Source organism: Ambystoma mexicanum, chromosome 2q, assembly GCF_040938575.1.
Source record: "Ambystoma mexicanum isolate Mex_15411 chromosome 2q, UKY_AmexF1_1, whole genome shotgun sequence".
NCBI classification, from domain to species: Eukaryota; Metazoa; Chordata; class Amphibia; order Caudata; family Ambystomatidae; genus Ambystoma; species Ambystoma mexicanum.
In genome coordinates, this window is record NC_090924.1 from 322,813,261 (window position 1) to 322,826,811 (window position 13,551).

The 13,551-nt window shown below is 44.0% G+C and overlaps 3 non-coding genes across 3 annotated transcripts; all 3 read right to left on the reverse strand.

The window, feature by feature from the left end:
* Positions 1 to 1,227: 1,227 nt before the first annotated feature.
* On the reverse strand, positions 1,228 to 1,334 carry LOC138570588 (U6 spliceosomal RNA). The gene has a single exon (XR_011303627.1). It is a non-coding gene; the product is annotated as a U6 spliceosomal RNA (small nuclear RNA).
* Positions 1,335 to 6,743: 5,409 nt separating this feature from the next.
* On the reverse strand, positions 6,744 to 6,850 carry LOC138570589 (U6 spliceosomal RNA). Its single transcript, XR_011303628.1, has one exon. It is a non-coding gene; the product is annotated as a U6 spliceosomal RNA (small nuclear RNA).
* A 5,399-nt stretch (positions 6,851 to 12,249) lies between these two features.
* On the reverse strand, positions 12,250 to 12,356 carry LOC138570590 (U6 spliceosomal RNA). The gene has a single exon (XR_011303629.1). It is a non-coding gene; the product is annotated as a U6 spliceosomal RNA (small nuclear RNA).
* Positions 12,357 to 13,551: the final 1,195 nt, after the last annotated feature.

The window sequence follows — 13,551 nt, forward strand, 5'->3', positions numbered from 1 at the left end:
TCTATGAGAGCTGAGGGTGGAGTTTTTCTGGACCTCGCTAACTTAGGGAGACATGGCTAAAGGGATCCTCAATCAACGGCCCAGTCTTTGCTTTGTGGCCTGTCCGAATATTTCTGTTCTCCAAATTACCTGCTGCTGCCCAGGTGTCAGCTGGTGAGATGGAATGACGTCCCAGGGATGATCCTGGCAGATGATTTGCATAGGCACACCCCCTCTCCCTCTGTCTTAGCCCTGCTTACTCCACAATAGCAAGTATCTGGGGAAAATATAGTGGTCGAGTTAGGGTAGCAGTAACTAGCCAATCTGAGAAAGTAAATCTGGGGCGCTTGGCGACTTGTGGGGAACAACTGCAGAGCTCAGTGCCCAGAACGTTGTGGCACAGGGAGGAGGTCTGTGGGATTTCAGTAACGTAGAGACATGCAACCTGGTCGGGAGTGCTTCAGGTCTTCTTCCTTGGATGTTCCAAGCAACTCAACAAAGCATCAACAAGCTGAGATACCAGCCAATGAGCCCCTTTCCACTTGATTTAAAGCCTAAAATCTTTTCCATGCAAACACATAGCCCCCAAATATCATATTTTCTTTGTTTTCGCTCTCTCAGTCTCTCTCACTCCCCCTCCCTCCTACCCTCCCTCCTTCCCGCCCTCACTCTTTCTCCCCCCCACAAACCTCCCTTTCCCTCTCACTCTTCCTCTTCCTCTCCCTACCATTCATTTTAAGTTTTCATGCACTGCAGCACATTGTGACAATGGTATTTCACAATGAAACTGTTTGTTGATTTCTTTTTTGATTTCTGTAACTTTCAAACTAAAAGCAGCCAAATCCGGAGTACAACGCTCCGCTCCAATTAAAGATTAAGGCCTAGAAGCAAGTAAAGCTGTAGTTCAGAGCGATGTTTGCAAATAGCACCTTAAAGCAGTTTACGCTGGAGTGCACAACAAGGGGGAAAGTGATAATACTGAGTCTGGTAAAATGGGATAAAAAAAATCAAAAGACGCGTGCCACTTCTAAAAGTGCAAGCCAAGAAATTGAAGGCGACGGGGCTGTTCATTCAGTCAATAGGACTCACAAGTAAAAGGCTCCGGAGGCATTAGTGTTGAATTTGGCTCAAAATGTATTGTGTTGTCGTGTAATATGTATGAACATACAATTTCAATCTTCATTAAAAAAGATGTATTCAAAAAATAAAGCCTTGCAAATTAAGAAAGTTTCTGTCCTGTCATGTGCCAAAAATAGTGAATGCTTTACGAATGTGCGTGCCATCCTTTAGAGCAGGGGCCAATTTAATTTTCCCATTATCATTCCAATATTAGTACATGTGTTGCTGAAGCAAGCGCAAAGGGAGAGTCAATCAAACCATTGATTAGGACCTCCAGTCAAAGGTTTGCCATACCAAATGTCCTTATGTCAGAGGGCAGAAAGTCAAAACACCATTTAGATATCGGGTGGTATGAAATGAAGAGGCAAACAACAGTGAATAAGCATTCTTTGCTGCTGTATTGATCTGGTCCTAAAGGGGTTGGTTTAATGCCAATTATATTTAAAGATTCATGCTCCAGGGTGCTTGCAAAATGACACCAACCCCCTCCCCATCACAATGGCTGGGTGATGCAAGCCTGAGAACATCACAATAGACCCATAGACATGAGAACAACTCTGTACCTCTGAGTGTATGTGGGCCCATGGCTGTATCAAGGACAAGGCAGAACAGGAGGTGGCTTATGGCGCCAGTTCCAGAGGCTGTCCAATTTATCCCTGTAAGCAACAAATGTTGGACCATCCTTTAGGAGATTCTGAGGCTGATTTCAATGTTAACTTTGCTGCTGATTTTAGGATTGGTCAACCTTCGACCCAAATCTAGTTTGCTTGGATAAGCCCTGGAAATCTTTTACAGCTTGTACTGGTGGGAGATGATGTGAGTTTATCAAGAGCAACGGGATATGAGGCATGTGTGCCACAAAAAGCAGTTCTAGGATTTTTTATAAGAAAGCCGCTTTAAGAAGGGAAGTTTGGACAACCCTACTGAGAGCAAAAGTATTACACAAAAGGTAAGGGGGTCAGTGGGTCAACCGATAGCACATTTGACTGCGAGTCTGTTTATTGTAAGTACAAATACTACCAGTTTCGACATTTCCCAGGCTTTTTGTTTAATCTCTTAACAGACCCATTCCTATGTACCTCTGTTTTCATTGTAAGCGAGGGACATACCGTATGCCTTAAACATTCCTGGGCTGCGAAGACTCTATGTAAAAGAAAGAGTAGCAGACAGCTTAATAAATCATCAGCAGGACCCTCTATACCTTCCCCAAAAAACATAAAATGATTTCTCTGCATGTATGTGAGTTGAGCAGCGCAAGTAGTTTGGTTAATGTCAGTGGATAAATGTCACTTTCACACAGCGCAGAACAGAATCACTTGTACAGGCCACTTCTGCAAAAGCATTACCAGTGTAGAAAGCAGTGAAAAGGTGAGGCAGTGTACAGTCACCCCCGACCCTTCACTGCCCTGATCGGCCACGATCGGCCAAGGACCTCTCTATGAGAGCTAAGGGTGGAATTTTTCTGGAGCTCGGTAACTTAGGGAGACATGGCTAAAGGGATCCTCAATCAACAGCCCAGCATTTGCTTTGTGGCCTGTCCGTATATGTCTGTTCTCCAAATTACCTGCCGCAGCCCAGATGTCAGCTGGTGAGATGGAATGACGTACCAGGCAGGATCCCGGCAGGTGATATGCATAGGCACATCCCCTCTCCCTCTCTCTTAGCCCTGCTTTACTCCACAGTAGCAAGTATCTAGGGAAAATACAGTGGTCAAGGTGGGGTATCAGTAACTAGCCACTCTGAGAAAGTAAATCTGGGGCGCTTCGCGACTTGTGGGGAACAACTGCAGAGCTCAGTGCCCAGAACTTTGTGGCACAGGGAGGAGGTCTGTGGGATATCAGTAACTTGGAGACATGCAACCTGGTCGGGAGTGCTTCACGTCTCCTTCCTTGCATGCTCCAAGCAACTCAACAAAGCATCAACAGACTGAGATACCAGCCACAGAGCCACTTTCCACTTGATTTAAAGCCTAAACTCTTTTCCATGCAAACACATAGTCCCCAAATACCATATTTTCTTTGTTTTCTCTCTCTTTATCTCTCTCTACCTCCCTCCCTCCCTCCTGCCCTCTCTCTTTTTCCCCCGCCCCGCTCCCTCTCCCTCTCACTCTTCCTCTTCTCCCTTCCATTCATTTTAAGTTTTCATGCACTGCAGCACATTGTGACAATGGTATTTCACAATGAAACTGTTTGAAAGTTACAGAAATCAAAAAAGAAATCAACCAACTAAAAGCAGCCAAATCCGGAGTACAATGCTCAGCTCCAATTAAAGATTAAGGCCTAGAAGCAAGTAAAGCTGTAGTTCAGAGCGATGTTTGCAAATAGCAGCTTGAAGCAGTTTACGCTGGAGTGCACAACAAGGGGGAAAGAGATAATACTGAGTTTGGTAGAATGGGATCGAAAAACAAAAGAAGCGCGCCACTTCTAAAAGTACAAGTCAAGAAATTGAAGGGGACTGGGCTGTTTATTCAGTGAATAGGACTCATAAGTAAAAGGCTTCAGAGGCATTAGTGTTGAATTTGGCGCAAAATGTATTGTGTTGTCGTGTAATATGCATGAACATACAATTTCAATCTTCAGTAAAAAAGATGTATTAAAAAATAAAGACTTGCAAATTAAGAAAGTTTCTGTCCTGTCATGTGCCAACAATAGTGAATGCTTTAAAAATGTGCGTGTCATCCTTTAGAGCAGGAACCAATTCCATTTTCCCATTATCATTCCAATATTAGTACATGTGTTGCTGAGGCACATAGGAATGGACCTGTTAAGAAATTAAACAAACACCTGGAAAAATGTTGAAACAGGTAGAATTTGGACTTACAATAAACTGACTCACCGTCAGATGTGCCATCCCTTGACCCACTGACCCCCTTACCTTTTGTGTAATCCTTTTGCTCTCAGCAGGGTTTTCCAAAGTTCCTTACTTAAAGAGGCTTTCTTATAAAAAAAAAATCCAAGACCTGTTTTTTATGGCCCACATGCCTCATATCCCGTTGCTCCCGATAAACTCACATCATCTCCCACCAATACAAGCTGTAAAAGATGTCAAGTGCATAGCCAAGAAAACTAGACGTGGGTCAAAGGTTGAGCAATCCTTAAATCAGCAGCAAAAATAACATTGAAATCAGCCTCAGAATCTCTTAAAGGATGGGCCAACATTGATTGCTTGCAGGGCGCAATCGGGCAGCCTCTGGTGCTGACGCCTTAAGGCAAGCGCAAAGGGAGAGCCAACCAAACCATTGATTAGGACCTCTGGACTTTCTGCCCTTTGACATAAGGACATTTGATATGGCAAACGTTTGACCAAACACAACTTAGATGTTGGATGGTATGAAATTAAGAGGCAAACAGCAATACACCAGCATTCTTTGCTGCTGTACTGATCTGGTCCTAAATGGTTTGGTTTAATGCCAATTATATTTAAAGATAAAAAGATTCATGCTCCAGGATGCTTGCAAATTGACACCCCCTCCCCATCACGATGGCTGGGTGAGGCACGCGTGAGAGCATCACAGCAGACGCATAGACATGAGAAACACTCTGTACCTCTGAGTGTATGTGGGCCCATGGCTGGATCAAGGACAAGGCAACAACAGGAGATGGTTTAAGGTGTCAGCACCCAGGCTGCCCCATCGCGCGCTGCAAGCATCAGATGTTGGACCATCCTTTAAGAGATTCTGAGGCTAATTTCAATGTTAACTTTGCTGCTGATTTAAGGATTGCTCAACCTTCGACCCACGTCTAGTTTGCTTGGCTAAGCCCTGAAAATCTTTTACAGCTTGTATTGGTGGGAGATGATGTGAGTTTATCAAGAGCAATGGGATATGAGGCATGTGCGCCACAAAATGCTGGTCTACGATCTTTTATATGAAAGCCACTTTGGAAAACCCTAGTGAGAGCAAAAGGATTACACAAAGGAAAGGGAGTCAGTGGATCAAGGGATAGCACATCTGACTGTGAGTCCGTTAATTGTAAGTCCAAATCCTACCCGTTTTGACATTTTTCCAGGCTTTTTGTTTCATTTCTTAACAGATCCATTCCTATGTACCTCTGTGTTTTCAACAGAGTTTTCATTGTAAGGGAGGGACATACAGTATGCCTTAAACATTCCTGGGCTGCGAAGACTCTATGTAAAAGCAAGAGCAGAGTACAGCTTAATAAATAATCAGCAGGACACTCTAGACCTTCCCCAAAAAACATAACATTATTTCTCTGCATGTATGTGCGTTGAACAGCGCAAGTAGTTTGGTTAATGTCAGTGGATAAATGTCACTTTCCCACAGCGCAGAACAAAATCACTTGTACAGGCCGCTTCTGCAAAAGCATTACCGCTGTAGAAAGCAGTGAAAAGGTGAGGCAGTGTGCAGTCACCCCTGACCCTTCACTGCCCTGATCGGCCACGATCGGCCAAGGACCTCTCTATGAGAGCTGAGGGTGGAGTTTTTCTGGACCTCGGTAACTTAGGGAGACATGGCTAAAGGGATCCTCAATCAACGGCCCAGTCTTTGCTTTGTGGCCTGTCCGAATATTTCTGTTCTCCAAATTACCTGCTGCTGCCCAGGTGTCAGCTGGTGAGATGGAATGACGTCCCAGGGATGATCCTGGCAGATGATTTGCATAGGCACACCCCCTCTCCCTCTGTCTTAGCCCTGCTTACTCCACAATAGCAAGTATCTGGGGAAAATATAGTGGTCGAGTTAGGGTAGCAGTAACTAGCCAATCTGAGAAAGTAAATCTGGGGCGCTTGGCGACTTGTGGGGAACAACTGCAGAGCTCAGTGCCCAGAACGTTGTGGCACAGGGAGGAGGTCTGTGGGATTTCAGTAACGTAGAGACATGCAACCTGGTCGGGAGTGCTTCAGGTCTTCTTCCTTGCATGTTCCAAGCAACTCAACAAAGCATCAACAAGCTGAGATACCAGCCAATGAGCCCCTTTCCACTTGATTTAAAGCCTAAAATCTTTTCCATGCAAACACATAGCCCCCAAATATCATATTTTCTTTGTTTTTCGCTCTCTCAGTCTCTCTCACTCCCCCTCCCTCCTACCCTCCCTCCTTCCCGCCCTCACTCTTTCTCCCCCCCACAAACCTCCCTTTCCCTCTCACTCTTCCTCTTCCTCTCCCTACCATTCATTTTAAGTTTTCATGCACTGCAGCACATTGTGACAATGGTATTTCACAATGAAACTGTTTGTTGATTTCTTTTTTGATTTCTGTAACTTTCAAACTAAAAGCAGCCAAATCCGGAGTACAACGCTCCGCTCCAATTAAAGATTAAGGCCTAGAAGCAAGTAAAGCTGTAGTTCAGAGCGATGTTTGCAAATAGCACCTTAAAGCAGTTTACGCTGGAGTGCACAACAAGGGGGAAAGTGATAATACTGAGTTTGGTGAAATAGGATAAAAAAAATCAAAAGACGCGTGCCACTTCTAAAAGTGCAAGCCAAGAAATTGAAGGCGACAGGGCTGTTCATTCAGTCAATAGGACTCACAAGTAAAAGGCGCCTGAGGCATTAGTGTTGAATTTGGCTCAAAATGTATTGTGTTGTCGTGTAATATGTATGAACATACAATTTCAATCTTCATTAAAAAAGATGTATTAAAAAAATAAAGCCTTGCAAATTAAGAAAGTTTCTGTCCTGTCATGTGCCAAAAATAGTGAATGCTTTACGAATGTGCGTGCCATCCTTTAGAGCAGGGGCCAATTTAATTTTCCCATTATCATTCCAATATTAGTACATGTGTTGCTGAAGCAAGCGCAAAGGGAGAGTCAATCAAACCATTGATTAGGACCTCCAGTCAAAGGTTTGCCATACCAAATGTCCTTATGTCAGAGGGCAGAAAGTCAAAACACTATTTAGATATCGGGTGGTATGAAATGAAGAGGCAAACAACAGTGAATAAGCATTCCTTGCTGCTGTATTGATCTGGTCCTAAAGGGGTTGGTTTAATGCCAATTATATTTAAAGATTCATGCTCCAGGGTGCTTGCAAAATGACACCAACCCCCTCCCCATCACAATGGCTGGGTGATGCAAGCCTGAGAACATCACAATAGACCCATAGACATGAGAACAACTCTGTACCTCTGAGTGTATGTGGGCCCATGGCTGTATCAAGGACAAGGCAGAACAGGAGGTGGCTTATGGCGCCAGTTCCAGAGGCTGTCCAATTGATCCCTGTAAGCAACAAATGTTGGACCATCCTTTAAGAGATTCTGAGGCTGATTTCAATGTTAACTTTGCTGCTGATTTTAAGATTGGTCAACCTTCGACCCAAATCTAGTTTGCTTGGATAAGCCCTGGAAATCTTTTACAGCTTGTACTGGTGGGAGATGATGTGAGTTTATCAAGAGCAACGGGATATGAGGCATGTGTGCCACAAAAAGCAGTTCTAGGATTTTTTATAAGAAAGCCGCATTAAGAAGGGAAGTTTGGACAACCCTACTGAGAGCAAAAGTATTACACAAAAGGTAAGGGGGTCAGTGGGTCAACCGATAGCACATTTGACTGTGAGTCCGTTTATTGTAAGTCCAAATACTACCAGTTTCGACATTTCCAAGGCTTTTTGTTTAATCTCTTAACAGACCCCTTCCTATGTACCTCTGTTTTCATTGTAAGCGAGGGACATACCGTATGCCTTAAACATTCCTGGGCTGCGAAGACTCTATGTAAAAGAAAGAGTAGCAGACAGCTTAATAAATCATCAGCAGGACCCTCTATACCTTCCCCAAAAAACATAAAATGATTTCTCTGCATGTATGTGAGTTGAGCAGCGCAAGTAGTTTGGTTAATGTCAGTGGATAAATGTCACTTTCACACAGCGCAGAACAGAATCACTTGTACAGGCCACTTCTGCAAAAGCATTACCAGTGTAGAAAGCAGTGAAAAGGTGAGGCAGTGTACAGTCACCCCCGACCCTTCACTGCCCTGATCGGCCACGATCGGCCAAGGACCTCTCTATGAGAGCTAAGGGTGGAATTTTTCTGGAGCTCGGTAACTTAGGGAGACATGGCTAAAGGGATCCTCAATCAACAGCCCAGCATTTGCTTTGTGGCCTGTCCGTATATGTCTGTTCTCCAAATTACCTGCCGCAGCCCAGATGTCAGCTGGTGAGATGGAATGCTGAACCAGGCAGGATCCTGGCAGGTGATTTGCATAGGCACATCCCCTCTCCCTCTCTCTTAGCCCTGCTTACTCCACAGTAGCAAGTATCTAGGGAAAATACAGTGGTCGAGGTGGGGTATCAGTAACTAGCCACTCTGAGAAAGTAAATCTGGGGCGCTTCGCGACTTGTGGGGAACAACTGCAGAGCTCAGTGCCCAGAACTTTGTGGCACAGGGAGGAGGTCTGTGGGATATCAGTAACTTGGAGACATGCAACCTGGTTGGGAGTGCTTCAGGTCTCCTTCCTTGCATGCTCCAAGCAACTCAACAAAGCATCAACAGACTGAGATACCAGCCACAGAGCCACTTTCCACTTGATTTAAAGCCTAAACTCTTTTCCATGCAAACACATAGTCCCCAAATACCATATTTTCTTTGTTTTCTCTCTCTTTATCTCTCTCTACCTCCCTCCCTCCCTCCTGCCCTCTCTCTTTTTCCCCCGCCCCGCTCCCTCTCACTCTTCCTCTTCTCCCTTCCATTCATTTTAAGTTTTCATGCACTGCAGCACATTGTGACAATGGTATTTCACAATGAAACTGTTTGAAAGTTACAGAAATCAAAAAAGAAATCAACCAACTAAAAGCAGCCAAATCCGGAATACAATGCTCAGTTCCAATTAAAGATTAAGGCCTAGAAGCAAGTAAAGCTGTAGTTCAGAGAGATGTTTGCAAATAGCACCTTGAAGCAGTTTACGCTGGAGTGCACAACAAGGGGGAAAGAGATAATACTGAGTTTGGTAGAATGGGATAAAAAAACAAAAGAAGCGTGCCACTTCTAAAAGTACAAGTCAAGAAATTGAAGGGGACGGGGCTGTTTATTCAGTCAATAGGACTCACAAGTAAAAGGCTTCAGAGGCATTAGTGTTGAATTTGGCGCAAAATCTATTGTGTTGTCGTGTAATATGCATGAACATACAATTTCAATCTTCATTAAAAAAGATGTATTAAAAAATAAAGACTTGCAAATTAAGAAAGTTTCTGTCCTGTCATGTGCCAACAATAGTGAATGCTTTAAAAATGTGCGTGTCATCCTTTAGAGCAGGAACCAATTCCATTTTCCCATTATCATTCCAATATTAGTACATGTGTTGCTGAGGCACATAGGAATGGATCTGTTAAGAAATTAAACAAACACCTGGAAAAATGTTGAAACAGGTAGAATTTGGATTACAATAAACTGACTCACCGTCAGTTGTGCCATCCCTTGACCCACTGACCCCCTTACCTTTTGTGTAATCCTTTTGCTCTCAGCAGGGTTTTCCAAAGTTCCTTACTTAAAGAGGCTTTCTTATAAAAAAAATCCAAGACCTGTTTTTTATGGCCCACATGCCTCATATCCCGTTGCTCCCGATAAACTCACATCATCTCCCACCAATACAAGCTGTAAAAGATGTCAAGTGCATAGCCAAGAAAACTAGACGTGGGTCAAAGGTTGAGCAATCCTTAAATCAGCAGCAAAAATAACATTGAAATCAGCCTCAGAATCTCTTAAAGGATGGGCCAACATTGATTGCTTGCAGGGCGCAATCGGGCAGCCTCTGGTGCTGACGCCTTAAGGCAAGCGCAAAGGGAGAGCCAACCAAACCATTGATTAGGACCTCTGGACTTTCTGCCCTTTGACATAAGGACATTTGATATGGCAAACGTTTGACCAAACACAATTTAGATGTTGGATGGTATGAAATTAAGAGGCAAACAGCAATACACCAGCATTCTTTGCTGCTGTACTGATCTGGTCCTAAATGGTTTGGTTTAATGCCAATTATATTTAAAGATAAAAAGATTCATGCTCCAGGATGCTTGCAAATTGACACCCCCTCCCCATCACGATGGCTGGGTGAGGCACGCGTGAGAGCATCGCAGCAGACGCATAGACATGAGAAACACTCTGTACCTCTGAGTGTATGTGGGCCCATGGCTGGATCAAGGACAAGGCAACAACAGGAGATGGTTTAAGGTGTCAGCACCCAGGCTGCCCCATCGCGCGCTGCAAGCATCAGATGTTGGACCATCCTTTAAGAGATTCTGAGGCTAATTTCAATGTTAACTTTGCTGCTGATTTAAGGATTGCTCAACCTTCGACCCACGTCTAGTTTGCTTGGCTAAACCCTGAAAATCTTTTACAGCTTGTATTGGTGGGAGATGATGTGAGTTTATCAAGAGCAATGGGATATGAGGCATGTGCGCCACAAAATGCTGGTCTAGGATCTTTTATATGAAAGCCACTTTGGAAAACCCTAGTGAGAGCAAAAGGATTACACAAAGGAAAGGGAGTCAGTGGATCAAGGGATAGCACATCTGACTGTGAGTCCGTTAATTGTAAGTCCAAATCCTACCCGTTTCGACATTTTTCCAGGCTTTTTGTTTCATTTCTTAACAGATCCATTCCTATGTACCTCTGTGTTTTCAACAGAGTTTTCATTGTAAGGGAGGGACATACAGTATGCCTTAAACATTCCTGGGCTGCGAAGACTCTATGTAAAAGCAAGAGTAGAGTACAGCTTAATAAATAATCAGCAGGACACTCTAGACCTTCCCCAAAAAACATAACATTATTTCTCTGCATGTATGTGCGTTGAACAGCGCAAGTAGTTTGGTTAATGTCAGTGGATAAATGTCACTTTCCCACAGCGCAGAACAAAATCACTTGTACAGGCCGCTTCTGCAAAAGCATTACCGCTGTAGAAAGCAGTGAAAAGGTGAGGCAGTGTGCAGTCACCCCTGACCCTTCACTGCCCTGATCGGCCACGATCGGCCAAGGACCTCTCTATGAGAGCTGAGGGTGGAGTTTTTCTGGACCTCGGTAACTTAGGGAGACATGGCTAAAGGGATCCTCAATCAACGGCCCAGTCTTTGCTTTGTGGCCTGTCCGAATATTTCTGTTCTCCAAATTACCTGCTGCTGCCCAGGTGTCAGCTGGTGAGATGGAATGACGTCCCAGGGATGATCCTGGCAGATGATTTGCATAGGCACACCCCCTCTCCCTCTGTCTTAGCCCTGCTTACTCCACAATAGCAAGTATCTGGGGAAAATATAGTGGTCGAGTTAGGGTAGCAGTAACTAGCCAATCTGAGAAAGTAAATCTGGGGCGCTTGGCGACTTGTGGGGAACAACTGCAGAGCTCAGTGCCCAGAACGTTGTGGCACAGGGAGGAGGTCTGTGGGATTTCAGTAACGTAGAGACATGCAACCTGGTCGGGAGTGCTTCAGGTCTTCTTCCTTGCATGTTCCAAGCAACTCAACAAAGCATCAACAAGCTGAGATACCAGCCAATGAGCCCCTTTCCACTTGATTTAAAGCCTAAAATCTTTTCCATGCAAACACATAGCCCCCAAATATCATATTTTCTTTGTTTTTCGCTCTCTCAGTCTCTCTCACTCCCCCTCCCTCCTACCCTCCCTCCTTCCCGCCCTCACTCTTTCTCCCCCCCACAAACCTCCCTTTCCCTCTCACTCTTCCTCTTCCTCTCCCTACCATTCATTTTAAGTTTTCATGCACTGCAGCACATTGTGACAATGGTATTTCACAATGAAACTGTTTGTTGATTTCTTTTTTGATTTCTGTAACTTTCAAACTAAAAGCAGCCAAATCCGGAGTACAACGCTCCGCTCCAATTAAAGATTAAGGCCTAGAAGCAAGTAAAGCTGTAGTTCAGAGCGATGTTTGCAAATAGCACCTTAAAGCAGTTTACGCTGGAGTGCACAACAAGGGGGAAAGTGATAATACTGAGTTTGGTGAAATAGGATAAAAAAAATCAAAAGACGCGTGCCACTTCTAAAAGTGCAAGCCAAGAAATTGAAGGCGACAGGGCTGTTCATTCAGTCAATAGGACTCACAAGTAAAAGGCGCCTGAGGCATTAGTGTTGAATTTGGCTCAAAATGTATTGTGTTGTCGTGTAATATGTATGAACATACAATTTCAATCTTCATTAAAAAAGATGTATTAAAAAAATAAAGCCTTGCAAATTAAGAAAGTTTCTGTCCTGTCATGTGCCAAAAATAGTGAATGCTTTACGAATGTGCGTGCCATCCTTTAGAGCAGGGGCCAATTTAATTTTCCCATTATCATTCCAATATTAGTACATGTGTTGCTGAAGCAAGCGCAAAGGGAGAGTCAATCAAACCATTGATTAGGACCTCCAGTCAAAGGTTTGCCATACCAAATGTCCTTATGTCAGAGGGCAGAAAGTCAAAACACTATTTAGATATCGGGTGGTATGAAATGAAGAGGCAAACAACAGTGAATAAGCATTCCTTGCTGCTGTATTGATCTGGTCCTAAAGGGGTTGGTTTAATGCCAATTATATTTAAAGATTCATGCTCCAGGGTGCTTGCAAAATGACACCAACCCCCTCCCCATCACAATGGCTGGGTGATGCAAGCCTGAGAACATCACAATAGACCCATAGACATGAGAACAACTCTGTACCTCTGAGTGTATGTGGGCCCATGGCTGTATCAAGGACAAGGCAGAACAGGAGGTGGCTTATGGCGCCAGTTCCAGAGGCTGTCCAATTGATCCCTGTAAGCAACAAATGTTGGACCATCCTTTAAGAGATTCTGAGGCTGATTTCAATGTTAACTTTGCTGCTGATTTTAAGATTGGTCAACCTTCGACCCAAATCTAGTTTGCTTGGATAAGCCCTGGAAATCTTTTACAGCTTGTACTGGTGGGAGATGATGTGAGTTTATCAAGAGCAACGGGATATGAGGCATGTGTGCCACAAAAAGCAGTTCTAGGATTTTTTATAAGAAAGCCGCATTAAGAAGGGAAGTTTGGACAACCCTACTGAGAGCAAAAGTATTACACAAAAGGTAAGGGGGTCAGTGGGTCAACCGATAGCACATTTGACTGTGAGTCCGTTTATTGTAAGTCCAAATACTACCAGTTTCGACATTTCCAAGGCTTTTTGTTTAATCTCTTAACAGACCCCTTCCTATGTACCTCTGTTTTCATTGTAAGCGAGGGACATACCGTATGCCTTAAACATTCCTGGGCTGCGAAGACTCTATGTAAAAGAAAGAGTAGCAGACAGCTTAATAAATCATCAGCAGGACCCTCTATACCTTCCCCAAAAAACATAAAATGATTTCTCTGCATGTATGTGAGTTGAGCAGCGCAAGTAGTTTGGTTAATGTCAGTGGATAAATGTCACTTTCACACAGCGCAGAACAGAATCACTTGTACAGGCCACTTCTGCAAAAGCATTACCAGTGTAGAAAGCAGTGAAAAGGTGAGGCAGTGTACAGTCACCCCCGACCCTTCACTGCCCTGATCGGCCACGATCGGCCAAGGA